The 27374-nt window shown below is 45.0% G+C and overlaps 1 long non-coding RNA gene across 1 annotated transcript; it reads left to right on the top strand.

The window, feature by feature from the left end:
* The first annotated feature begins 7877 nt into the window (after positions 1–7877).
* On the top strand, positions 7878–10981 carry LOC108393085 (uncharacterized). Its single transcript, XR_001852189.3, has 2 exons — positions 7878–9660; positions 10338–10981. It is a non-coding gene; the product is annotated as an uncharacterized lncRNA (long non-coding RNA).
* Positions 10982–27374: the final 16393 nt, after the last annotated feature.

Below are 27374 nucleotides of genomic sequence, written 5' to 3'. Positions count from 1 at the left end.
GACCTGGGTCCAGATCTCTGTCTCCACTGCCTGCTAATGTCTGGGGCTCACTCTGGTCATTAACTACTGCAAAATGCCACCTGAATTTAAGCTCAAGAATTATTTTCAGAGGCAGGAGGTGAGAGAAATGGCTTTTTCCACTGGTCCTAGAAACTCTACCTATTAAGTCTTATTTTTTAAAATGCAGTCACGTTATGGGCATAAGAAAGACAGCTGCGAGTGAGTTCTGGCTAGGTCAGCGTTAACAGCTTTAATGTAAATGCCTCAGTTATACATATTGACTTTCCCTCCTTCCCTATTTCAACAGGGCTTCATCGTTTGGAAAACACATCTTGGTCTTAAACAAAGATAGCACCCCTTAGCACCCTTCAGTTTCCTGTTCCCTCCTCCTCCCTCTACCCACCAAGATATTTGCCCCCAGAAGCCTTTTCCCTTTATGTAGCAAGTTCCTAAAAGGGAAGTCACTCAGACTTGGCAGAGCTCTGTGCTTTTTAGAGGGCCTGCTTGGTGATCATCACTTTGGGGCTCCCCCCCTCCCCGCCGCAGAGTTCAAAGTTTTGCAAAAAAAACCCTATTTTTTCTCATAACTAATTTCATAAAGTAAAATAAAAATTACCAAAGGGATACAAACGGAGCAACCAACTGTCCAAATGCATTTCAACCTCCCTGAACACGATTACATTTGACATGTTGACATTGATCTATATTGGTTTTATTTTTTACCCCTGTCTTTCCCATAATTTGATAAGGCTCAGTCAAGGTGCTAGAAGTATAAGGTTAGAAACTGATGATGATATGTTTATGGTGAAAGCAAGTGGCCAGATCTAGCCCAGGACTCTGCTTGAACTCCAGTTCTTTTAGACAAGAGATGGGTTTTCCATGTCCATGCCCCTGTCATTACACATTTTTTTTTTTTGCTCTGTCAGTTCGAACTCCGTGCAAAGGAGAACAAGTCATGTTCGCGTACAGGACAGTGAGATACTGTAGGGCCAGCTCGGTTTAGAGACCAAGGCTGCCGAGGCTGCCGTATACCCCTTCACTATGGCTTTCCTTTGTGAAAAGGTCGGATCAGATCATTTCTGTCATCTGAGACTCTTTGATTTAATGGGCAAAAATCCAGGAATAATTAAGACTATAATAGTACACACCCAAAAAGAAAAACATGCCGTGTTTAAAGAAGAAATCCCAGCAGCATTGAAAGCAGTGATTCTACATCTTTGAGGACAGAAAAGAGGCCTTAAAATCAAAAGCAACAACCATCAAGGATTTACTAAGGTCCTCTTTGGCAGAAAGGAAAAATTTACTAATTCATTCTACTTTTTCCTGATGAGATCATGGGGGTGGGAGAAGTTAAGATTTGACAATTTTCCCCAAAGTTCAAAGTTTTGGCAAAAAAAACTATTTTTTCTCATAACTAATTTCATAAAGCAAAATAAAAATTACCAAAGAGCATGATCTTTTTCATTTACTCTGTCAGTGGGGCATACATTATTCTATTATTACTGCTCACTACTAGCCTCTGCTTGAACCCTGAAAACAAGCCTTTACAAACAACACAGTAGAAGATTCACAACATGATTCCAGTTGTTTTCTTTCTGTTAAATCTGTAACTCTATCCTGATTTTATCTCTCTAAAGATTTCTGGATATTTACAACATAAAGGAAAAGTCTTGTTTCCCTAACTCAAGACCCTCATGAAAAACATAATCATAAAAGGCTTCTATTTAAAATAAAAATGCTAATTTCTAGAAATTTTCTTCATAATTAAAAAATGAATCTTCAGCTCCTTGCCCTAGTATCTATTTCCAAAGATTCACTGGCAATTATTTTTCAGAAAACGCTTTCCAAAAATTATTCCAAATACCTTGTTATATGCAACTTCCTTGCCGAATACCTCAAGTCTAGAGCAAATTTATTTTTCTCAGCTGCACTTTCAAATCCTTCAAAGCTATTGCTAAACTCTCCTCCCTCGGCTGACTATAATCATTTCTTATCGAGGTAATTTCTGAATGTTTCATGGAAGAAAATAGAAGAAAAGAATGTGCTATTTTCCTGAAAATATCCACTTTGAAACGGTATTTCAGAAATGACAAAAAACTAGGGATAGTGTGTATCTCGTTTAGGGTTCCTTGTTGCCCAGTGAAAAGTTGCCTGACTACCAGTTGGAGGGCCTCCCTGACACCCCTGGCTGTTGAGCTGGCCAGGTTCTCATCCCAGGAAGTTTCTAAGCACTTCTTAGGGCAATTTATGTCCTGTGAATTTTGTCAAGTTGGGAAGGGCCTACTAAAATGAGAAGCCATTTGCAGAATCAGGCTTTGCTTCTGAGGTCCTAAGAAAATCCTTGAGACATCATATTTGAAAAATATTTGAAGATTGTTCACTTGAGTAAATACTTAAGCCTGCCCTCCCTCACTTTCTGCAGCCTGTAGCACGTTACTCACCCTCAAAGAATTCATCAATATTCAACTGGCTCTCTAATTTGCTGATGTAGCAAAAAGAGTTTAATAAAGAAAGCTGTTGCAATTTTTCTTTGGAGGACGTGCCACAAACTCCACTTTTGTCTTAGAGTGCTGGAATCTTCTGCCCTTCTACTAATCCAGGTAGGGAAATGAATGCTTAACATGCAGTTAGATCAACTCAAGCAAAGCCAAGCCTTAAAAGCCCAGAGAAGTCTTTCACCCAAGGACACTGGAGCTTTATAAATGATCTATCTGAGGATTTAGAAGCCTGTTCAGTCACGTCTGACAGCCTAGCAAACTTTCAGCCCTGTCCACGAAGAGTTTTGAAGACTTTAATAAGGAAACTGTAGTTTAGTAATAAGTTTTTGCCGCCCACAGAAGCCGTACAACTCACTGCAGTTTTCAAAACTTTTCTGAAAATCAAATATTGGTCTGTAAAACCTTTTTGCTGAATTTTTAAAAATAGCTTTGCAGACCCTAGAAGACTCTATTCTCCCTCCCCTCAAACTAAAAAAAAAAAAAAAAAAAAGACTCAGAAGCCGCGAAAGGCCAAGCCACATTTGCAATGCCTGGGGTCTGCAAGATAGCTCTTGCAAAGAAATCAAAATTTTACACCAGATCTACAGAAACATCACAGTAAAATGCATGTGAGAGTTCAGTAGCTCAAGAAATTCGAGCGCCAAGCACAGCGCAATCCCTGGTTTTATTTGTGTATACTGATTTCGTGTGTGTGCACGCGCGCGCGTGACTGCGGCTGTTTTCTTTCCGCACCTGATTTTTGTTTCCCAGCGCCCGCGCTGTTCTCCCTACTCTGCGTGCAGGGCGCGGGCCGCGACCGCCTGGGTCTCCCTCGGGGAGTGCGGGGGACATGGGCCGCGGTGGCGGCGGACGCGCGGCTCACTCCCCAAGGCCCACCGACTTCCTCGCCCCTCCGCCGCGCCTGCGGCGGGGGCAGGGCCGCGCCGACCCAGTCTGAGTCGGACCCCGGGCTGCGGAGAACCGCCAGGGGAGCTCCCTCCCAGGGCGCTCAGCCGCGCCTTAGCAGCGCCGTGCGCCTGGCTGCCCACCTGCCCAGAGGTCCCCGGTTCCCCGGGCCTGCGTCCCTTGCCCAGGGCTGTGGCAGCTGGGGGCCAGCGCTACTCATTGCTCTTCCTGCCCAGAACCTGCTTGGTTTGAGCTCTGCCTGCTCTCAGATTTGTCCCACCCGGGACTGGTAGGAAAAGAAGCCGCACTCTTTTTCTTAGCTTGTAGGCGCCGTTTTATAAGGGGGTTCTCACAAAATCTTTATTATGACATTTTGCAAATATATACAAGAACGTTGAAAGAACAGTACCCCGCACGTCCGTTTACCCCCACCTGGATGTAAGAACTGTTATCATATTGCAACCCTTGCTTCCCTCTCTGTCTCAGAATGTGTACCTGTGTTAGCTGCATCATTTGAAAACTGCGGACGTGGTGGCAGGCACTTCACCTCTCCATTTCAGCATGAATCTTCTACGTGTGAGGACATCCTCCTTACTTACCTTCAATACCATTCTCACACCTAAGAAAATTACCTCCCCGTCCCCAACAGCCTTTATTTAGCATCCAGAATAAGGGCTCATTTCCCTCCTGCTGCCCCCCTTCGGTATTAGAATCAGTTTCCCTCCTTGGACCGGGACACGTGTAGACAGTTGTTCCCTCCCTCTGCGCTGTGTCGCGTAGAGCGGACTGCCAGCACGTATGGGTTTCGCCTGGTCCCAGGGGCCTCTCTTGAGAGCTCGGCAGGCTGGCAATGGGAAGGGTAGTCGCGACAAGCCCGGACTCAAGCGTTCGGAGAGCTCGCTGCGCCCAACAGTCAGAGGCTCTCTGCCTCCTCCCCAAACCATTTCAGGCACCCCCAGCAAACGCGGTGCAAGGGGCTCTCTGCTCAGCCACCTAGCTCCCACCCCGAAGCTCAGAGGGCAGCGCTAGGAGACTGGTAGGCGCGGAGAGGAGGCGCATTGGTCCTGTGGGTCACTGGGTGCGCTCTGCACTACCTCATGCCCTTGGCTTTGCCATTTCCCAGCCTCTCTTTTTTCTCCCTGCACCCCGCTATTGGGCTGGGGATCGACTAGTCTGGGCGACCAGTGCCCTCCTCAGCCCTTCCCTGTTTCGGGCCAAGGCTGTGGCGGCGAGTGCCTGCACACACCCCTCCCTACCGCTCCCTCTCTTCCCCTCCCCCCTTCCGCCCGCCGGCTCCGGGGAAACGCAGGGAACCGGGTTGGGGGGCGGGGGGAGCGTGAGCCCCGCGTGGCCACGCCCCCGGAGCCGGCTTTTTCTAGGGACGCGGCCGGAGGCTCTCCGCTGGCTGCCTGGCTGGTCTTCCTGCGAGCGCACCGCTTCGGCCCCTCGCTCTGCTCCGCCTCCGCCACGCCGCTCTCCGGGACTGCGGCTGCAGCCAGCGCGGAAGCGCGCCATCCGCGCCGCTACCCTGGCTCCCGGCTCCCAGCTCTCCGTGTCCGGCTTTCGGTCGCTGCTGCTAGGTGCCCGGCCCCCGCACCCCGCGCCCTAGCCAACTCCCAAGTCCCGGCCCTGCTCCCCGCCCCAGCCCGCGCCCTCGCTGAGTGTCCTCCACCCCACCCCATTCCGCCCTCTCTTTTGCTTGCTTAACCGGGCGCTAGCTCTCAGGCGCGGCGAAGCAGCTTCGCAGGAAAATCCCAGAAACCTTTGCAAAAAGCTGACAATGAAATTTAAGAAGTTCTTCGATTTCGGCGCCATTTTCGAGTGGAGCGAGAGGTGACATGAGATTTTTTTTTTTAAAGGGACGGTTGGCTGGCGTTTTCCCCGATAGTAACGTTGGTGAGAGCAGACCGAAAAACATCTGGTGACAGTGCTGAAAGAGCTCTGTGTTGTTTTGGGGTGGTAAGGCACGTTTGGGGGCTGTTTGAGGGCTGGGTGCGGGTGAAACAGACCTTGAAAGTGTTGAGGGCAGGAGTGCGGCCGGGAAAATTCTTAGGAAACGGGCTGAGAAAAAAGCTAACATGGAGGGGCGGGGAGAGAAAACTGAGTACGGGGTCAGTGACTGACTACCAGCCTGCCAGAGTCCGCAGCGACTGTTTTTGACAGAGTGTACGTGGACTTTTCGTGGCTCTTATTTGCAGGCACTAAAATCTGCCTTGGAAATAAATGTGTGGTTAATTTTGCGTTGTCTTTTCCCAATTAAAACTTTCAAGGTTGTTGAGTTTACCCTGTAGGAAGCTTGACATTGGGCAAGCTTGACACGAATGCGCCGAGGGAAGGCATATGGTGTGTTCGCGGTGTGGGGAAGAAGCGATGTGTAAAATTAAGACAAAACGTTGTAAAATAGGAACAGAGGAAGAGGCGTATTCTTTGGCACTTGAATGATTTGGCCGAACAGCTCAGTTCAGAAAGGGGGTGGGGCTATGGGCAACTCGAAAGTATCGATTCTTTGTCTGTTGTATCAACGACTGACCCTCTCCTGAAGTGACAAGACGCCCCTTTGTAATCTCTTTTCGTAAATCTGTTTCAGTCTAAGGGGAAATCCATGAAGTAGGGGAGCGAGGTGGCTTTTTCAGAACTTAAGTCGTTGTGCTGTCACTGGGAGAGAAGAAAGGGGTTAAGTGAAATGTACAAAAGAATTCGATTCCAGTGAGTTTGCAGAGCGATCTGGGAGAGACGTTCGCCTTTGACACCATTACTATTTCGAATGAACTTTTGTTTTTCTAAGTAGCGAATTAAGGAAATGTTCAATTAGGGGCAAATTTAACTTCTGATGGGATAGTTCACTTATTTGTGGGGAGCATAAATATTTAATTGGGAGAAGGTTGTGCAGTTTTAAAGTGTAACTGAACATTTGCTAAACATATTTTTTTTCTTTTTAAGGGCAAGGGCAACCAAGGACGTTTTTCTCCATTAATCCCAAAAGTCAATGTAAAAGTTGTTTGTAAATAGCATATCCAAAACAAGACGGAATTTAGAGACACTTAATTGTATGTTCCAATTTAGGGAGGGGGTTATTATTATTAATAACTTTGTTTACCATGACATAAATATTGTGTTGGTAGCCCTTGATTTCAGTCTGGAATTACGAATTTTGTAATTAGCCTCATTAAGTACTCTGCACATTTTGTTAACTAATAAATAGGACATAACATCCATTGTACTGGTTTTGAAAACTGACATCATTTTTAAATGAACTGAAACAGCAAGCTTGGATACTTTACGTGCTTATTGCTCGCATTAAATGTATTTTACCTTTCAAAACCAGTAGAGTTTTGTGCTGGTTTTGTTGGTTTAACTTTTAGGTTTGTGATTGAGGGCTACAGGGTCGTTTCTCCTCTGCTTAATTGCGTATTTCGTTTAAAGGGGAGAGGGATGCATGTCACTTACTGCTAATGTGTGTCCATTTTAAAAAGGAGAAAGTGGTATCTAATGAGTTACTCATTAAGAAGCATGCACAGCGCCGGCCATTTCAGAACATTTAAAGAGTTTCTGCGGGGCTGCTTGAGACAGGAAGGAGGGATTTGACATCAAATATTTAAACTTTTTGATTTATGTTTTGATAGGTGACATTGAAAGGTATGAATTATTTATAGATAAGTTTGAGTAACCAGTTTCATATGTAAACATACAGATATTTCATCTAGAGACAGTTATCTCGCATTCTTTGATACCTTTAAAAAGAAATCAAAGCAGGGTATTTGCCAAGAATGAAGCAGTGGGCGTTAGAGAGAACGTCTGATGCTTGTACGGACGGGTCTTTATTTCCCAGTTATCTTATACGTTAGAATCAGCCGAAGCTGCCAGAGACATTTTGATGATCTCTAAGTCAATAAATGATATTTTTTGAAATGGGAACATAGAATGAGACTGTGCAGCAGGAAGAAGTTTCGCTAAGACATTGAAGCTGACAAGAGTGATCCAGATGTTGCCAAACTGCCTCGATTTATTTTATCTTCTTAGGACTTCCAGAGGTAAGATTCTTACCCATTCTATCTCCTATCTTCACCCCTCTGCTTTTAACCACTACACTTGTCCAAGATTCATCCTGTGAGGGAAAAAAATGGAGTCATACCCTCCACTCCACCTGCTGATCCACCACTTGGAATTAAACCGTGAAGCTCTGAAAGGTGCGTCGATTTGGAGTGGTTTATCTTAGTCCTACCTTTTGCTTCATCCTTCGCCACTGGGCGGGGCGGACGGGGCGGCCTTCCAGCCACCGCGTCTTTCACCACCTGCGGTGGCCCGGAGCGATCCCCCTTCGTTAACTCCGAGGGGATGCAGCAGCAATTCATGTTTTGAAGTGCTTTCATTGGTTCAAAACATGAGGCGCTGCTACACCCCTTTGCGAGGAAGTTGGCAGTGGGATTCTGCTGGAAGCGAGCTCACGCGAGGCTTACGCTCCAAGGCCAGCTCCGGAGCAGGTAGGTGGACGGGGGCTCGGGGTCCTCTTCTTGCTCCCTCTGCGCACCGAGGAGGGACGCGGTGGCCCGCACCCAGGCGTGCCCTAGCAGCGGGAACAGTACTGCAGTGGGCGGTCGGTGCTCTGAAGTATTGTTTCTGCTGCCAGGCCAAATCTGGGACTCCCGCACGGGCCCACCCACCAGGTAAACCCTAGTCCAGCGCCTGCGAAGTCCAACCCCGGGAGCCGCGGGGAGACTCAGGACTAGTGCATTTGCTCTCCATCAACAGTTTGCCCGTCTTTAAATATGTAAACGGGGAAAAGAGGCCTCATTTTAGCACCCCTTGCCCCGCTGACTAAAATTTAAACTATTACAGTAATTCCTTCCTAATTACTTAGAATACCACTCACACGACAAAAACGAAGGACTACTTTCTGGCCCCAACAATCAAATGGTGGAGTGGGGGGGGGGGGGGTATTGGAAAAAGAGTAAGGGGAGAGGCAGGAAGGGTGACCCGGTGCAAGCAGTCCCTAGCCCTCTCAGCGGCTGCTGGTTAAATGGGTTCTGTCCTGCCCCGCGTGTGGAAAGGATTTGAAGTCCAGGAAAGATGAAAGTTTCTGGCCCCTTCCCGACCCCCTCCCTCCTTTCCTCCTAGCTGGTGTTGGGGGGACCCTCAGGCGGAGGAGCAGCGAGGTCCGGGCGTGTAGGCCGGTAACCCCAGGCCAGGGAAGGAGCTGACCCTTTCGATTTGAGGTCTGTAGGGGGAGCGGGGGACCTGAAGGGGTGGCTCCGGAATGAGGCTCTGCGTTTCTAGGTGCTGCTTGCCCTATCCACCCAAAATCTGGTCCTGGAATTCCACTCTGCAGGCGCCACCCCAAGGCCACCTTTGTTGCCCCAGGGGTCTCACTGAAGGGATTGCTCCCCTGGCAGGACATTGACATGACACTTCCTGAGAAAACGGCAGCACCTGGGGTCCCATCGTGCCTCCAAAGCTCTGGGCACTAGTGCTAATTAGTGTTGCACATCACCTCCAAAGCCACCTCCACCATTACTGGGAGTCCCGAGTCCACTAGGAGTTTGACAGCTGGCCTAGGAAAGAGAGGTCCAATTCTCTGGCTGAGGGCTCACTTTTCCTGTGACAATCACTTTAGATTAAGTACTTGTTTTGACCTGGCGCCTCGGCAGGTAAGGACTACTGGCAGAAGACAAAGGGAGGTGTGGAATCTCGTCCACGGTTTACGTCAGCTTAAAAGAAAGAACACGCAGGAAAACCCCTTCGGTCTGTGGCGCCGCCTTGAAGTAGCTTCCCCAGGCCGGGAGCGGGTCCGCAGCCGAGTTCCGGGCTGCGAAGGCCCGGGATTCAGGTGGTGGTGGCTGGAGTTCCGCCCGGCTCTGCGCGCCTCCCCCCAAAACCTCCCACCACCGGCCGCGGCCCCAGATGCCCTTGAGCTTGGACGGGCCTGGGCGGTTTGGGCCCTTCTGGGTTCCCAGGGCCGTCGGGACCCCCAGACCTGGAGGTTTTAGGGTGGGCTACTGCCAGCCCCTGGCGGCCCGGGCGCCTCAGGCCAGCCACCCAGAGGCCTGGACAGAGAACAGATTCCCCACTCGCCTTTCCTTTGCACTTGGGCTTCGGGGAGGCACCTCGAGACGAGACTGCCTTCCTGCCTCTGACCAACCTGCCCTCTCTCTCTCTGTCCCCGCTCTGCGCAAAGTCCCCCTCAAGCCGGGAGGCATCTGGTAGCACCTGGCGCCCAGCCCTTGGGGAGGACCTTGCCTGCGCCAGCCTGTTGTCTACAGTGGGCGTCCGCAGGACCCAGGTGAGAGACGCAGCCGGTGGGGGAGCCCGCGGGCGGAGGAGCGATGATCCTGGCGAGGGGCCGCTGCCTTCCAGAGGCGAGATGCCCTTCGCCCAGGGCCCCCTAAAGGCATAGAGATTGAGGGCGTCCACATCGCCCTCTGTGTGGTGCCCTTTTCTGATTTAAAACATTCATTCTTGCACCATTGTTCACATGATCGAAGTTACAGTGTGCCTAAAATTTCCCCCAAGGACAAAAATGTGAATAAAGCAATATTTTAGCCAAACATTTCTGTGTCAATTAAGAAGATGGCAATTCGTTCCAGACTATAAATTCTCTTTAGCAACTCTCTAAGCTATTCTTTTTGAACATTGCTAAATGTGCATCATAATGTGTGGGAGACTTGTGTAAAGTGAGTCAACAGACAGTCAGCGATTAATTGATCCAATGTTACCATCTTCAAGGAGGCACCTTTCCATTGTTTTCTCATTTTTTTTTCCCAACACATTTGATTTGTTAGTGAGGAAGCTGCCAGCCCACGGGCATTGTATTAAGTTTATTAGACAGAGGTGGCCCTTAAACCAGGAAAAGCATTGCCAATCTCTAAATTTAAAATTTGACATTTCTCTAAATTAGAGGACAAGATATACTTTATAAACTCGAATGGAGTATAATTATGTTTTTAATTCCAATCACAGGAATATTTTTTTGAAGACATCCAGCATCTCCAGTTAGCAGTACTGACCTTTTTTTCCAACAAAGAAACACTACATCAACACTCTTGGCCCGGATCTGGACACAGAAGACTCCTGTTTCAAGAAAATACAATCATCTCTCAAAGTCTGTAATTTATATGCATTTCTAACTCACTAGGTATTGAAAACCACCCAAGTGTCCCACAACATGGGCTAAAATATAATCAATCACTCAGTGTAACATTATACATCCTTTAAAAATGTTATTGGAAAATGTTTTACGATCTGTAAGACGAAATAACCCTCTCCCACAATTTCTTTCTCCCTGCTGCTCCCCCATACCCATGCTTCTTTGTTCCAATTGGCATGTAAACTTGTTTTTCCCGCCAAATGAGTCAGTCACTATGGGAACGTCAATTGATTTGAACAGATGTGTGTCAATGTTACTTGGAAAACTAGATGCCAATAACCAGGCAGTGGTTGCAACTCTGTAAAAATTTATGTGTTCATACAGACAAGGGCTAAAGTGGAACACAAAACAGGAAAACAGTTGGATATACTCCAGTGCTGAGAGATTGAATGATTGTATGCTGCTTTTGATTTCCATTAATACGGACAACTGTCCAATTAAAAAGACATAATAAGGACTCTGCAGTGCAAATTATTTTGCTGATTGTTTTAAAACACCATACCTAGCAAATCATCAAGGCAGATGGGGCAGCAGGGCCCTGCGTTTGTTTCCCCAGTCCTGGACTATAGAGCTCAGGGCAACACTTGGAGAAAAAGTGATGCTACACAGGTGGGAGTTAATGTCTAGACAGCTTTCCTGAGAGGCTGTGCAAGATGGAAATAAAAATAGGTTCAAAAAGTATTATTTGAAAGATCAATGAAAGTTTATTTTATTGGTAAGAATTATAAAGACTTGAGTCGGGGGCTGTAGCCAAATGGGTGCAACATTCTGAGAGATCTATTTTCCCATCAGCCTGCACTGTAACTTACCCGCATAACCCTAGAACTTCATATACACATTTGTATTTAGGATGATTACATTACTCTTAAATGAAAAACTGTCCATACACCACTGATAGCAAATGTGTATCTCCCTGCCACCCTACACCCCACTACTCCTGCCCATTACATACTGCCCAGTAAATTGAACAAAGATCTGCTAGGTCTTTTGTAATATTTCACCTGTCCACAACCTTGGCCTCCCTCCCCGCCTCCACAATTGATCTCTTTGGCAAGTTCAAAAAGGCTTAGATCCCCGTGGGAGTAGTAAATTGAGCCCTTTGGGAGGAGCTCTGAGAAGACTTGCATTTCCTCTGGTTGCTCAGGCTTTGGAGCACTGCCTCACCCTAGTGAGCTCTATAATCTGAGCAGCTGGTGGGGGTTGGGGGGTGGCCCTGGCTTCACGGCCCTTAGTCTGGGAGTTGAGCCTGAGCAGCAGCATACTGAGAGTCCTGATTGCGCCGAAGTGTGATTCTTCCAAGGTTGCTGCCTCACCTGTCTCCCAGCCTCACCTCCACTTGCTGTCCAGACCAGACTATGAATCTAAGACCAAACCTTGTTAAGGCCCTGGTCACAAACCCACAGTGATCAGAATTATCATAATCCCCATATCTTGCTTCTGTATCGTGCTTTTACATGCTTTTCCAAGTGTTTTCATATTTTCTGCTTGCAAAACCTGGCGATAAATAGGATAAGGCAGTTAAAGAAACAATTTCTAGGAAACTGGGGCTTCTGGAGATTAAGGATTTGTCTGAGGCTACTCTGGGGTCTCTTCCTCCAGACTGCATGCGGTGCTGCTTATATCATTACCTGTTAATCAGAAACAGCTAGGCAGTGGGGTGGGGGGGGCAGAGCAGGAAATGGAGTGGAGTTAGTTTGGTTAGAAATATTGGAGGTGAGATTGATTAGTCTTATGATGAGCATCTGCCTATACCCTGGACATTTCCTGGGTGAGGCCCAAGACTGGCCCCACCAAAGAGAGACTGTAAATTACCCAGCTGTGTACAGACCCCCAAAAAGCATAATTTAATTCATTGAAAATCTCTGGCCCATATTTGATAACTTCCTATAGATCCAACCAAATTAATCTTAAGGAAATAAATAGAATGTCCAAGCATAGGGATTAACTTAATTTAATCACTCAATAGAATCTGTCAGCCATTACAAATAATACTTACAAAGACTGTGTAGAAGCCTGGAAAATATATAAAGTTTTACAAATCAGGGACATAAAATCATAGGTACTCATGATTGGAAAGTAGGTCTGTATAGGAGCAGAAACTGTAAAGAACAAACATACTTGTTGCTTAAGGTGGCAGGATTCAAACTGAAGGTTTTTCTTTCCCTACTTTTCCATGTGTTTTTGTTATGCTATGTTTTGTCTTACACTGTCAGACATAATCCTCTAAAAAACCTTTAGTGGTCATGCGTGACACAGAATTTTGGGTCAAAGATGCACAGACCTCAGACATCTTGGGGATCATCATGTCACAAGATACCACTGTGCACTTGTGACAGATTGATAACTGAAAGGTCTGGGAGCCATTCATCTTCATAACAGTACAACTGGTATTACAAGACCAACCGATGAAAAGATCAGGAGAAAAGTGGGCCCTAAGCAGGGAAGAAAGTGGTTGCCATGGCAGCAAGAGGGGGAAAGTTGTATTTTAATGCTTTAATGGGAGGTGGAGATCAGACTTTGTGTCTTTATTATTTTAAGTTTCTTTTTGATGAATTAAAACATATAAATGCATAAGATTTTATGTTCATGCTAGAATGTCAAAACAAAGAATTTGTGCTCAAGCAAGCAACAGCTGGAAAAACATGAGCTATAGGCACTGCAGACATAGGGTCATCTTTAGCGTGTTCATTTCATATAAGTGGTCAAGAAAACATAAAAACTACATGAACAAAAATGTCACAAAAAAGAATACACAGAGATGCTCATTTTAGTATTTTTAAGGATGGAAATTAGAAACATCCTGATGACCAACAAAGAATTGGGTAAACAAAATATGGGGTAAACCAAAGCATCTGTTAAGTGACATGAGTATGGGCTCCTAATGAAATATGTAGTGATAAAAGAAACATGCAAATCTTTTGGCACTGTTCCCATCTCTGAATTCTGAGTATATAGGGAGCATTCTGTAGGCAGTTTTGTTTCAATATACAGATAAAGGGCTGGGAGCAAATATATCAAAACTTTAATAGTGGTTTCTCTGAGTTGTGGTATAATCAGTAATCAAAGAAAGATGCTAAACTATTTTTGTGATGTGTTCCTAATACGTAATACGAGTGTACGGGGAACATTTTGCATTCATGGTTTTGTATCAATAATATGGAAAGAAGGCTAGGAGGAAGTATATCAAAAGTCCATCAAAGAAAGATGCTAAACTATTTTTGCGATGTGTTCCTAATATGCACTATGAATGTATTAGGAGCATTTTGCATGCATTGTTTTGTATCAATATACAGATAAAAGGCTGGAGGGAATAAACCAAAAGATATTAATGATGTTTATTGGTTGGTTGTGTGATATGATAAAGTGATAAGCAGTAAGGTACAAAGTTATTTTTTTAAAAAAAGTTATTTTTGCAATATGTTCCTGAATATGTAACATAAGTGTATTGGGAACATTTTGCATCCACAGTTTTGTATCAATGTTTAGAGGAAAGGCTAGCATGAAATATACTAAAATTTAATAATGGTTATTTCTGGGTTCTAGTATTATAGATGATATGTTTTTGTCTTTATATTTTTATGTATTCTCCAAGTAATACTTGTATAAACAACAGAAATGCATCACTTTTGTAGCAATAATAAATTTTTTATGTTTTAAAACCTTTGTATTAATTTTTTTTAAAAAGCATGGCCCCCTGACCTGGGGATGGGGAAAGACTTCCTATTTGGGCAGCAGTGGTCCTAGAATACATCTCAAACCTGTCTGGGCAAATGCTACACAGCTTTGGTTGGCTCTGCAGTACAAATGTGTGTTACCTTTTGCTGAAAGAGAAAGTGTAATTTAAAAATATAACCATGACAGAGTAATAATAGTAACATTACTAAACACACTGCTATCTCCTATCTAATCAAAGTACCATTTGAAGAAGTATAGAAAGTTGAAACAGGCTCCTTTTCCTCTAAGAACAATTCAGGAGGCCCAGACTTGGATGCCTGCCCAGGGCCTCAAGTCAAATTGGCCGGTTTGGGATATGCCTGAGACAGGAAAACACCTTACAGAAAGCCTAATTTCACTTAGCTAACCTTTTCAGATGCAGATGAAGCCCCCTGCATTTCCCCACCAATTCTACCCAGCTCCATAACAACCCTGGTGTCCGAAAATGCATGTGACACCTGACTTTAGGCTTTGTCTGTTCTGTGAGGAGAGACACAACTATCTGGAACCATACCAGGCCCACCACCTGACAAGACACCTACCAAGGGTTTGAACACTCCTGAGCTGCACTGACTCAGGTAGAGCCACCTCACTAGAAGAGGACCAGGGGCCCTCCCACCCTTTTAGAAGCTCTCTGGGGAAACTCCTTCCCTTAGAGAATCATTTGCACCCTGTAGCAAGTCCATATTACTGTGCATTAAGTTTAAAATATGGCCATCATATTCCTTAAAGCAGAAACTGCAGCCATAAGGCAAAAATACACTTTGAGAGCATTCTTCCAAATCCCTTGTGCCATGCACTTGTTCTGCTTAAGAACATAGACAACTAGACTTGTCCTTTTGCAAAAATGTGTGTGTTCCTCTTTAAGTCTTTCATGAGCAGTTTTCTCTGCTGCATTCTATTAATCCCAGTGTGTTCTGGGTGCCCAATTCTGTGCTACTCACTTGTGGGGAGAGGAGAGAATGGTGCCCTGAACACTTGAATCCTTTCCTTTATCTACCACCGGGTCTGGCGCTAGGATCAGCTGCCGCTTTGACCTTCTGAACCAGGTCAGACCACACAGAGAATATGCTCTGGTCAGCTGAATTATCCAGCATCCTCCTTTCCCTTAGGCTTTGTTCTGTCTTGCTAGACAGAGTATGAAATAGGGCAGCATGTGGGAGGGCCCCTTACTACAATGGAAGGTATCACCTCCAGCCTAGGGGGGGGGGAGAGAGAGAGAGAGAGAGAGAGAGAGAGAGAGAGAGAGAGAGAGAGAGAGAGAGATCCTTAATATAAGCATTGACCTTACACTTTTCGTGTACATTGGTAAATGTCACTGAAAAAAACTCCAGCCCCTGAATTTCTGAACCAATAAAATGTCCTAGAGTTTGGCCAGTACAGAGAGCCTCCTCCTAGTTGGGAGTTTGCCAAGAGGAGGTGGGGAGGGAGGCAGGCACAGAAGGAGCTGGGAGCTGCCCTTTGCTAGCAGGGTCAGTGCAATCCCTCATTTTACAGAAGAGGAAACCGAGTTGCTGAAAGAGGAAATAAGTTGTAGAGAGGTCATGCAGAGAATTGGCAAACGTTACAACTGGAACCTTGATCTTTAGGGCTCTTTCCACTGAAGGATGGGGGGAGCGACCCAGGGAGACGCTATAGAGGATGGGGACTTGATAACCACCTTGATAAGGTGGGCGGGGCCAGAAGAGGCCTCGCGGGCAGGGGAGGCGGTCCTGGCCAGGCACCGACAGGGATGGATGCGGTATGGCACCAGGGCAGTTAGGAGACAGGGCTGCAGGAAAGTGTTAAGGTCAAGTCTGGCTCCTCGGCATGGGCTATTCACAAGCCACAGAATAAAAATGGCACAACATTCTATAGCATAGATTTGATTCAGTAGTGATTCACTTACAGCATTGCTTTTCTGTTAAAACAAGCACAGATTCCAAAAGATAAAACTGAGACCTCAAAGCTATTTCAAGTTTGTTGCCGACCCCCGGCAGGCTGGCCCACAACTTCCACCCCAGTCTCATTCCAAGGGAATATTTATGCACTTGTCTCTAGACATTTGGCTTTTTGTTTATTTTTCCTGCCAGTACCAGGATCCTCGACTTCTCTTAACAGCTCCCTTGCTCTTTTCTTTGGTAAAATTGCTCTGCCCCTAATCCCAATCACGTGGTTCGGGGAGAACTGCCAATCAAAGTTAACTGCTTGAGCCTGTCGCCTAGCACCTGACCAGATCAGGCCAGTCATAGGTTCCCATGCCCCTTTCCACTCTGAGCTAGTAAAGCTCATGTGACCCCAGCCTAATCAATGACAGAAATTCCCTAGGATTTTTTAAAATTCTGAAATGGAGAGTCTCTTTCTTCTGCACTTTCTAAGCCTGGAACTGTCTGTGGCTATGCCAGCACTCATCCTGCTTTAACATGTCCATCACTGGGAGGATGCCCATCTTCAGGTGGCAAGAATGAGAGCAGCATGCACACAGAAAGACAGCGCGAGAAGACAGAGAAATGATGTTGCTTGAGTCCCTGGAGCTAGGTCTGGTGTACATGTAGTTCCTTTTGGGTTTAAGCTGGTTTCATTTATTCATTCAACAAATACTTATCCAGCACCTTCTAAGTACCAGGCACCCTTCCAGCGGCTGGAAATAGAGCATTAAATGAAAGAGACAATGACCCCACCCTCGTGGAGTTTACATGCTAGATGGAACTGTACGTCTGTCAATTGCAACTGAAGCAGTGCTGCCTGCCAGATCAGAGAAGAATGTACATGGTACGGTAAGAACTAGAGAGAGACTCTTTACTATAGACAAGGAAGACTCTGAAACTTCCTGAGCAGAGGAATCATATCACCATTCACAGAAGTCCAAGTTTGAGGCAGGCCAAATTGGAAGCATGACTATGGAAAGGCTGGAGTGGCTATGATTCCAGTTTGCTCCATTTTTGAAATACCCTCATAAAGAGGAACGCATGCCTGAATCAAGGTTCCTGAGATAAAACTCAGAAGGAAAATACAGTGCTTCCAGGAAGTATTCCAGGCCCAGCTCTCTCAGAGCTCCCAGCCTCCCACTTGTCGGATGTTAGGCTCAGCCTCCTCCGGCCTGCTCCAGCTCTCTGCCTTTGCCCTGTGGGTGGAGTGCACGGGCCACTGACCCCAATACCTTAGCTGAAGGGCAAGCCTGCATGGAGGCTGCCCTCTCCCTGCTCCCACCCCACTGCGCCTTCAAGGCCCAATCCAAGTAGACTCCCTTGACTGCCTCCCCTCCTTGTCCCGAGCCTCCTCTGAGCTCCTCGCACGCCGGGTCCAGGTGCTTGCTCAGAATAGACATAGACTTTTTCAAGTGTGCTCCTGCAGTTCGGCAGGAAGCTGCATGCAGGCAAGAAGCAGGCTTCCCTTCACCACCTCCCCTGTGGAGCCTCTCCTGTGCCTGACACAGCAGGCGGGTGCCCAGCTCAGGATGATTGATAGGACTGATTGTGGAGATGGCTCACAATAAGCTAATGTGAAGTCCTTTTCCCAGGGCAGTCATGGCTTAGGCCTATTCAATGTCTTCATTATTAGTAACATCCTCTTTCACTCTCGGAAGTGTCTCATGATAAAACATATTGTCACCTACTCATCTGGAGGGTATGACAGGGGCTGTTGTCACAGCCACGTTGAAGTGGCTCCTGATACAGGACAAAATGCTTCTGAAATCACAACAGGGTTATATTGCAATTCCATGCTCTGTCACTTGGAACTGAACATGCTTCCTGCATAGCTCCGGAAAGCCCTACCTGCTCAACTGCATCCGGCTCCCTCACGCTCTCTAGCACATGAGGCATTAAAGCCACAGTCCAGCCTGTCATAAAATTCAGATATTGCCTCCATTTATTCCACAACAGGGGTATGTAAAACAGCACTGTTAGTCCCACAAAGAAGGGCAAGGCCCAGAGGCCCAGTCCAGGACCAGAAAGCACTCAAAGGCAACACGAACAAAGCAGCAGATGGGGCAGAATGCTGCTTGATGATTCTTTCCAGTCCTGAGCTTGTGAAAATCTGCCTTGCAGGGGCAACCAGGAGGAAAGAACAGCCTCACCTCACCCGCACTCCGTCTTCCTCTTGCCCTGTGTCTCCCCAGGGTCACGGCTTCATCCTGCCCCTGCTCCTGGCACTCTAACTGGCGCACTCTACTTGCCAAGGACGCTCACCTTCTCCAAGTGGGGCACCTGTAAGGTGAGCCAGTCCCCCTTTGGAGGATTAGTGAGTACCACAAATTCTTTGCCATTCCTCGCACTGGCATACAGGTTCCAAGTCCTCTCCCCTCGAATCTGGGCTGGCTCCAGTGACTTGCTGCCCACTGTGGCAGAAGTGGCCTCGAAGCTGCCACCTGGGTCTCTTGGAGCCTTGAACTTCCATCTAGGAGTCCTAGCACGCTACTCTGAGGACATCGTGCTGGAGACAATATGTGGAGAGATGCCATGCAGAGGCCCTGAGACACTGGAGAAAGAGACACCCTGGCAGCCCCTAACTGCTCCAGCCCCCAGTAGTTCAGGTCATCCTAGCTGAGTCCCCAGATGTCACAAACCATCCCTGCCCAAATCACAGATTCCTGAGCAAAGGAAATGATTGTCCTTGTTTTAAGGGAATAAGTTTTGGGTGGTTTGTTATGAAGCAGTCTATCAGCAGGACACTCCCTCAGGCCGGGACTGATTTATCACGCCTTGTAGCATATAAGTCTGATGTGCTCTTCCAGCTCTAGGACCGAAAGTGAGGCCAGGGAAGGACCCAGCTGGTGAAGGGGACAGAGGACCCTGTACTGCTGTGCTCCTAGCTCCGGAGCGGAGGAGCTCTACTGATGGCAGGTGAGAGGATGGTTGGATGGTAAAGGAGAAAACTAAAACAATTTTAGTACTATGTGTGCAGTGTCTGTTTCCTTTCATTTACAGCAAGTGAAAAGTTTTCATGTTTACCATAGCAAAATATAATTGTATGTACAAATAAATTTGCCATACCTATTAGGATGGCAACTACGAAAAGAAAAAACAGAAAACGAGCATTAGCAAGGATATGGAGAAATTGGAACCTTTGTGCATGTCTTGTAAAATGGTATGGCTGCTATGGAAAACCACATGAAAGTTCCTCAAAGAATTAAACATAGAATTACCGTATGTTCCAGCAGTCCTACTTCTGGTTATATACACAGATTAACTGAAAGCAGATATTCAAACAGATATTTGTACACCAGTCAGTTTTCATGGCAGCATTATTCCCCAATAGCCAAAAGGTGGAAACAACCCAAATATCTATCAACAGGTGGATGGAGAAAAAGACATGGTCTATCCACACAATGGAATATTATTCAGCCTTAAAGAGGAAAGACATTCTGACACATGCAACAGCATGGAGGAACCTAGAAGCTTTCACGCTAAGTGCAATAAATGAAACACAGAACAAATATTGTATGATTCCAATGACTTGAGTCCTGTCACTTGTATGAGTAGTCAAACTCACAGAGACATTAGTTCTGGCAGCTAACTGCATTCTTCAACCACCCAGAAGCAGAGCAATCCACTGCTTTTAGAGTCCTCTGGGTTTTATTGGCAGCGTCCCTACAGAAGAGGAGCCCCTGCCCCCGCCATCCCTGGGCTGCACCTCTAGCAGCCAGTAAAATACCAGGAGACCAGACTCCAAGGCGGATTTCAGGACTGGGCGTGGGGCACCGCCCTGTAGGGGCGACCTGGGGCACCCCGCAGGCCCCTATGGCTCCCGCCCCTGCAAGGACGCGCGTGACGCGCCGCCTGCGCACATGGGCCACGACCTCCGGGGAGTTCGTCCCAGCGGCGGCGGCAGGCGCGTTACCCCGCGAGGTCGGGGCAAGTCTGGGGAGGAAGGGCCAAGCCTCGGGAGGGTTTTTAAACCTCCGAGCCCCGTGCAAGGAGGAGCGGGGGCGGCTCGGGGAGGTCCAGAAGGCCGCTGCCTCATTCATTGCCCACTCAGTCTGCGACCGCCTCAGCAGACACAACCCTTGGAGCTTTGGACCTTTGATAGGACATACTTGCGGAGGGGCAGCGTGGCATGGGGTGTCTTGGCCCAAGTGGATTGAGGAAAGCATCAAATTGGTGGCGGGGATGAACTGTAAATGATCTGATCTTGGTCCCACTGAACACAGATGAGGTCGGAAGTTATTTGCCCAGACAAAATCAGAATGATTAAGTGAAAGTGTAAATGAGTAACTCACCACCTCCCCCAGCCTCCTTTACTCACTGAGCTGCCAGAACGCTGACAACCTGGCTTATGTCCTCCAGGCAGGAGACTGTATTTTACTCCTTGTAGTAGACGCCTCTGGTGCCTCTTGTCCTTTCTCCTTGGGCCGCCTCTGACGTCAGCTGCATATGTGCACCATTTTGTACAAGATCATACTGGACTCATGCTGGCAGTTTGACCTTTAAGGAGCATTAGGTCTCTTTCTACTTTCATTTTCAAGGCCTTCTCTGATGCTGTTTGCTATGAACTGAATGTCTGAGTCCCCCCTAAATTCATATACTGAGACCTGACCTCCAGTTCAATGGTAATTAAGAGGTGCGACCTTTGGGAGGTGATTAGGTCTTGAGGGAAGATCCCTCATGCATGGGATTAGTGCCCTTACAAAAGAGACCCCAGAGGGCTCCCTCACCCCTCCAGCCATGTGGTGAGGGAGGGAGAAGTCAGCCGTCTACGAATCAGGAAGCGGGCTCACACCAGACACCAAATCTGCTGGCACCATAATCCTGGACTTCAACCCCCAGAACTATGAGAAATACATGTCTGTTCTTAAGCCACTCAGTCCATGATGGACTAAGCCCAAATGGACTAAGACACTGTAGGAGACTACCTGGCTCACTTTTATGAGCAGCCTGTAAGTGTGGTCAATTAACACCCCAGGGTTAGCCCTCAACAGATGGGGAGATGGGAGCTAGTGTTTAAATGCTCTAGCTTCCTGTTCTTCAGTGGTCAGTCCCGGGAGGCCTCTGAATGCTTCTACGGAGGCCCTGGCTGGAATGAAACCCAGGCTTCCCACAGGGGTAATCTTAGTACTGCACGTTGATACTGGCTTTGCCTCTTTCTCTGTGTCACGCTCTCAGCTCTCTCACTCCAACTTCCTGAGATCAACTCCCAAATAAACAACCTGCTCTCAAATCCTTTTCTCAGCCTCTGCTTATGAGGGAGCCCAAATTAAGGTGCTCTCCATTTTGAGATGCCATAAAGACATGGCATCTATGTCAGGCAAAGTCTATGTCCTGGTCCAACATTCTGGAGTGAAGCCAGCAGACAGGCTGGGCCCATGCCACAGAGCTTCCAGCCAGCATTTTTATGTCTCATCACTCAGAGGCCAGAGCTGGGACTACAGGGAGGCAAGTGGGATACCCAGGGTGCAAAATGTAAGAGGTGCCCACGTTCAGGTGCTGACACTGCACTTCATGACCTGAGAAGTGGGCGCCTCCCTAAATTTTGCAGCCTGGGAGTCCTGCTTGCCTCACCCTAGTCCCAGCTCTGGCCAAGACATTAGTGAAATCCTCTAAGATGAAAACAAATAGAGAAAAAGAAACTCAAATGAAAAGGAAATAATGCACACAGCAGAAAATAACTTTTAAAAATCCACAATATCCTCAGAGACATAATTTATTCATTCATCAAGAAGGAAAAAGGAGCATTTAAAGAACAAGAAAGGGCTCTTGGGAATTAAAAGTGTAGGGTATTTCTCAGAGACTAGATCAAAAAGGCAGAGAGTAGGAAAATAGGACAGAAAAGAAAAAGGACTTTAGGAAAATAGGTAGAAAAGACAATAACTTTAAAGGATTGTTCCAGGAGACAAATAATAGAAAGGGAGCAGGAAAGAAAAAAGTTGGAGAGGATATTGTTAAACAAATAACACATGAAAATGCCCAGAGTGACGGACATGAATTTCCAGTTTGTGTGCCCAGCACAGTGAATGAAAAAAGCCCAAATTAAGGCACCTCATCATGAATGTTTCAAACACAAGGATAAAGGATAAAGAGAAGATTCTAAGAGCTTCCAGGAGAAGAAAAAGAGATTCCACACAAAAGATCAGAAATCTTTTTTGATCAGAAATTAGAATGGCTTTGGATTTTTTAAGAGAAATACTGGCAGCCAGAAGACAAGGAAGCAAAGCCTTCAGTATGCTGAACGGAAGTTCATATTCAACCTAGAATTCTATATCCAGCCAAAGCAACAACTAAGTGCGAGGATAGAATGTAAACATTTTCAGACACACAAGGTCTCAAAAAAATCACTTCCTATGTGCGCTTTCTCAGGAAGTTTCTAGAGGGTGTATGCCACCAAATGAGGAAGAGAGACTTCAGCTTCTGTAAATGGAAGACTAGGTAATTTGGGCCAGCACTTCTGCTTTTGACTTTAAAGAAGCTGAACAAAATAATTAAAAAATACCCTTAAAAGCATAAAACACTTAACAAGACAGTGAAAGTCATGAGCCACTGGGGCTGGTATCCTGAAAAGCTGTACCCCAGGAGTAAGCAGGACTTGGAAGTAAAGCAGCACTTACGTACATTGCAGCCTGCCTTCCACTCAGCTGCGTAACTCGGAAAATCTCAGACCCTGAAATAGGATCAAGTTCATTTCAGATAGCTAGTAGCCCAGGCAGCTGGAGAAAACAAATCAAAGGCTTTGTTGGAGGAACATAACAATATCCTAGGCTTCATATTATTACTTTAAATTAAAATCTCATGTCCAACACACAGTCAAATACATAAAGGTTTAATACACTATGGGCAAGAACCAGTAGAAATAACAGCAAACAGAAATGAATGCAGAACTCCAAATAGCAGAATTTTTGAGCATGGCTGTAAAACAGTCATGCTTATTTCATTCAAAGAGAAAATGCCAAGCTTTACAATTGTGTCAGGAAATTGAAAACTAAAGTGAAACATAGAAGATTTAAAAAGAAAGAAAGAAACCAAAACTTGAGAGTGAACTAAGAAAAAGATATGGGAGTCATCAAATAGGGAATACGGCACAGGAGAGGTATAAAGGAAATTCCTAAGACGATAGCGAAGGATGCCAGCATGAACCCTGTGCACTAGACCTTGAGAACTACCAGGTCGGGCTGGAGCAGGGGATGGAAGGCCTTAAGAAGGTTGTTTGCCAGGAGGAAAACAAGAGTAACTGAGAGATTATCTAATGTGTTTCACATATGAAAAATTGGGTTGAAAGTTGTATTAAGACATTGGATATTATGAAAACACTTAGCCAAGGATTTGAAGAAATTTGGGGAGCGGCTAGTCAATGGAAAATATTTAAAATTGTAAAATCAGTGAAGAGCAGTATAACCATAGGATTTTATTTGTAAGGTCTTATTTCTCACGTAATTTCTTCTTTGCTCTATGGGTTATTTAGAAGTGTGTTCATTTATTACTATCTGGGGATTTCCTGCCTTCTTTAGTGTCTTTGTGGTTCATGTCATTTCCTCTGTTATTTATTAGTTGTGCCTCTTTTTAAAGTATTTTTAGCAGTTGCTCTAGGGTTAACATATGCATCCTTAACTTACAGAGTCTATTTAGAGTCAATATTCTATCTTGTCACACTTCACACCAGAAACATCAAACTTCCAACTTTCCCCTTTTCACTTTACATATGACACTTCACAAATCCACTAACTGTACAGCACATGAATCCATTTCCTGCCCTTCTATTGTTTGACTTCAACGACGGTTATCAACTCCAGTGTACAGCTTTTAGATTCTTTCTTTAAAATCATTTGCCTTTTAAGTAAATTACAATGAGAAATCATAGTCTTTTGTTTACTCACTTGCCATCTCCAGTGCTCTTCATACTTACTTGTACATCAGGTTTCCTTCTGGTGTATAAATTCTCTTTGCTTTGAAGAACAGCCTTTAATAGTTTCTTGTAGTGAAGGCCCGCTGGTGACAAATTTTCTCACCTTTTGTTTATCTGAAATCTTTATTTCTCCCTCATTCTTGCAGGATAGTTTTGGATGGACATAGACTTCTGAGTTGACAGGCTTTTTTTCATTCATCAGTTTAAAAATATTATTTCATTGTCTTCTGTCTGCTGTAGTTTGTCAGCCATCTTATCCTTGTTTCCCTGTATGTAATTTTCAGATTGTTTCTTTGTATTTGGTTTTCAGCATTTTATTGGTGATATGCCTAGATGTGGTTCTCCTTATATTTATATTTTGTGGGGTTCTCTGAGCTTCTTGGATTTGTAGATCATTGGGTTTTTTTAAACCAGTGTGGGACATTTTCAGCCATTAGTTCTTCAAATATGTCTTCTGCCTTAATCTCACTCATTTTTCCCTTTAAGAGTCCAATTGCATCTATATTTTATCATTTGATATTGACCCACAGGGTCCTGTAGCTATGCTCATTTTTCTTCTTTTCTGTCTTTCAAATTGGATTATTTCTATTAATCTGTCTTCATTTATGTTCTATTTCTTCTACTATTTTTAAGCTATGTTAAGTTCATCCAGTTTTAAAATTTTTCAGCTCTAGAATTTCCATTTGGTTCTTTTTTACAGCTTTTGCTTTCCTGCTATGATTCCGTGTGTTCATTCATTAAAATCCTAGTTTCCTGAAATTTTTTGTACCACATTTATAAATGCTTTAATGTCTTTCTGTCAGTTATCTCAGCCATCCCAGGCTGTTTTTAATGACTGACTTTGTCTTTACTGTGGATCATACTTTTTCTGTTTATGTGTCTAGTATTTTTAATTGAATACAGGACATTATGAATAATATATTGTAGGTATTCTGAATTCTATTATGTTCCTCTCTAGAGGAAACAGGCAGGTCAGTTACCGGCTAGTGTCTTTTATGCTTGTGTCAGCTTGGTTAGATGGGCTGGCCAAGATGGTGAAATAGCCAATTTGTATGCGGCATACCTCTGCGCATACCTTTTGTGATGAAAACACTGCTAAATAGGATTTCACTGTTCTACCTCCTTTTTACAGAAGTAGAAGTTTGAGTCTAGGGAGGAACTTCTACAAGGTCACAGGAAATAATTGATAGGGAATGAAAAAATGCTCTGCCTCCCAGGCCAGTGTTCTTCCTCCCTCATCATATGTTTATGGCGTTCCGCTTTTTCTTTTGAGAGTTTGCCCATTACACACTCTTTAAAAAGATTAGAAAAAGAAAAAATGCAGATGAAAAGCCAAAGCTATAGTTCAAGAGAAGATGATGGGCCTGATTTTGGATGGCAGCAGATGGCTAGAGAGAACTAGATAGGTTCAGCAGGGGTTTAGGAAGTCATATTTTTGTGATGTTCCCCCTCTTATCCCTCTTCATCCCCTGAATACGGTTGTGAGAGCTCTTCCCTCCATCACCCTTCTCCATGAACAGTGGTTCCCTGAAAGGCTGAAGGCAGTGAGGAGGTGTCTTCATTAGGATGGCTGAATGATTTGGGGAGGTTTCAAGATCCAGATAAGGTAACTTTCCCACTCACAAGATGACAATTAGCGAGGAAAGTAACGATTCCACTCACAAGATGGGCAGCCTGCGTGGTCCCACTCTCCTTGGACTATGGTGCAGGAATGACTTTCTTGGGCCCACACGCTACTGGGCACACAGATGGTCCTCCAAACTGTGCTCTGCTCCTATTTGCTGGACTCAGCGTTTTCTGGGTCACTCAGTGAAGATGGGAAACCTTTGAAGAATGGGCATATGAATCCCAGGCATCTCCTCCCAGGTTCCTGCCCAGTACCTTTAAGCTCTCACCCATAAATGCCCTCATTCTACGTCTTTCCCCTCAAAGTAGGGCTAAATGGTTCCTGAAGCAATTGCCAGCAAGACTCCTAGTCTTTCCAGAACACAAATCTTGTTCACTTTCTGGATGGTAAGAAGGTCTCAGACCTTAACAACCCGATGGCGTCTTCTAAAGCATCATAACACAGTAACAACAAATTGGGTTTTCTTACCCTGATACCTACTCTTACATTTAAAAGAGAGTAATGAGAATGTATACCATTTCTACCTAAAAAGTCGTATCTTTCAAAAAACACAAATGTATATGCATAGAGAAAAGTCTGGAAGTGTGTATATGTATCCACAAACGTTTAAATTGTGGTTCTCTCTGGGATGGACTTCCCTGAAGATTTTTACTTTCTTCCTCTAAACGTAAAACTTTGTTGTTATTTATATATGTATTATTTATTTAGTTTACATCGGACATGTATCCTTTTATAATAAAAAAAATGATAAAGCTATTTTAAATAATCAATTGATAACTTTGGTTAGTAAAAAAATACATTCCCAGCATTGGGTTCAAATGAAGACCCTGCTTTGGAAGTTTTAACCCACCTCAGAAGAACTGGGAAAGGACCTGCTTTAAGGCAGGGCCTTTCAGAGACAGCAGAGGAGAGAAAAAAAGCTATTTTGATTTTGACATAGTTACTGTTTTAAAAATAATATATAGCTGTTAAGAAGATAGGTAATAAAAGTCTGGGTAACAATTGTAGTTAAGAATTGCCATTTATCAACTACCTACCACATGTTTTTGGAGATAGAGCCTCAGTGGAAACTGAGGTTCAGAGAGGTTAGGAGCCTTGCTCAGACTCCATGGGTGGGGAGGAAGTGGAGATCAACACAGGAATCCAATTCTGTCAGTAGACACATTGGTCTTCTCATGCAACAGCCTGAAAATGTGTAAGACACACCAAACTAAGCCAAAAAAATTTCACGGCCATATATAAAGTATGATTATAATTAAGATAAAAAACACTATGCATTTATGATTGTTTGCATGACTCACCTAGTTTTCTCTATTTTCCAAATTTTTAAAAATCAGAAGCATTAAAAATCATAAGAGCACAAATTGAGGTTTTCTTCTTGATACAACAGAATGACTGAAAAATAACCGAAGAGGGAAATGACATCAGAGAGTATTACCTTCATTTTAAAAATTACTTTCTTCTTTCTTTTGGCTACAATACAAGTTTCTCTTTTATTATACAGTTAGACACATACATAAAATTTCAAGAATCAAACCTGATTAAAAAATGGGCAAAGGACTTAAATTGACATTTCTCCAAAGATGTGCAAATTATTAGGGAAATGCAAATCAAAACCGCAGTGAGATACCACTTCATGTCCATCAGGTTGGCCATTACCAAGTAAACAGACAATAACAAGTGTTGATGAGGATGT

This window comes from Manis javanica, chromosome X (assembly GCF_040802235.1).
Source record: "Manis javanica isolate MJ-LG chromosome X, MJ_LKY, whole genome shotgun sequence".
In the NCBI taxonomy this organism is placed as follows: domain Eukaryota; kingdom Metazoa; phylum Chordata; class Mammalia; order Pholidota; family Manidae; genus Manis; species Manis javanica.
The sequence above is the reverse complement of the archived record's forward strand: the minus strand, read 5'-3'. Positions and strand labels throughout refer to the sequence as shown.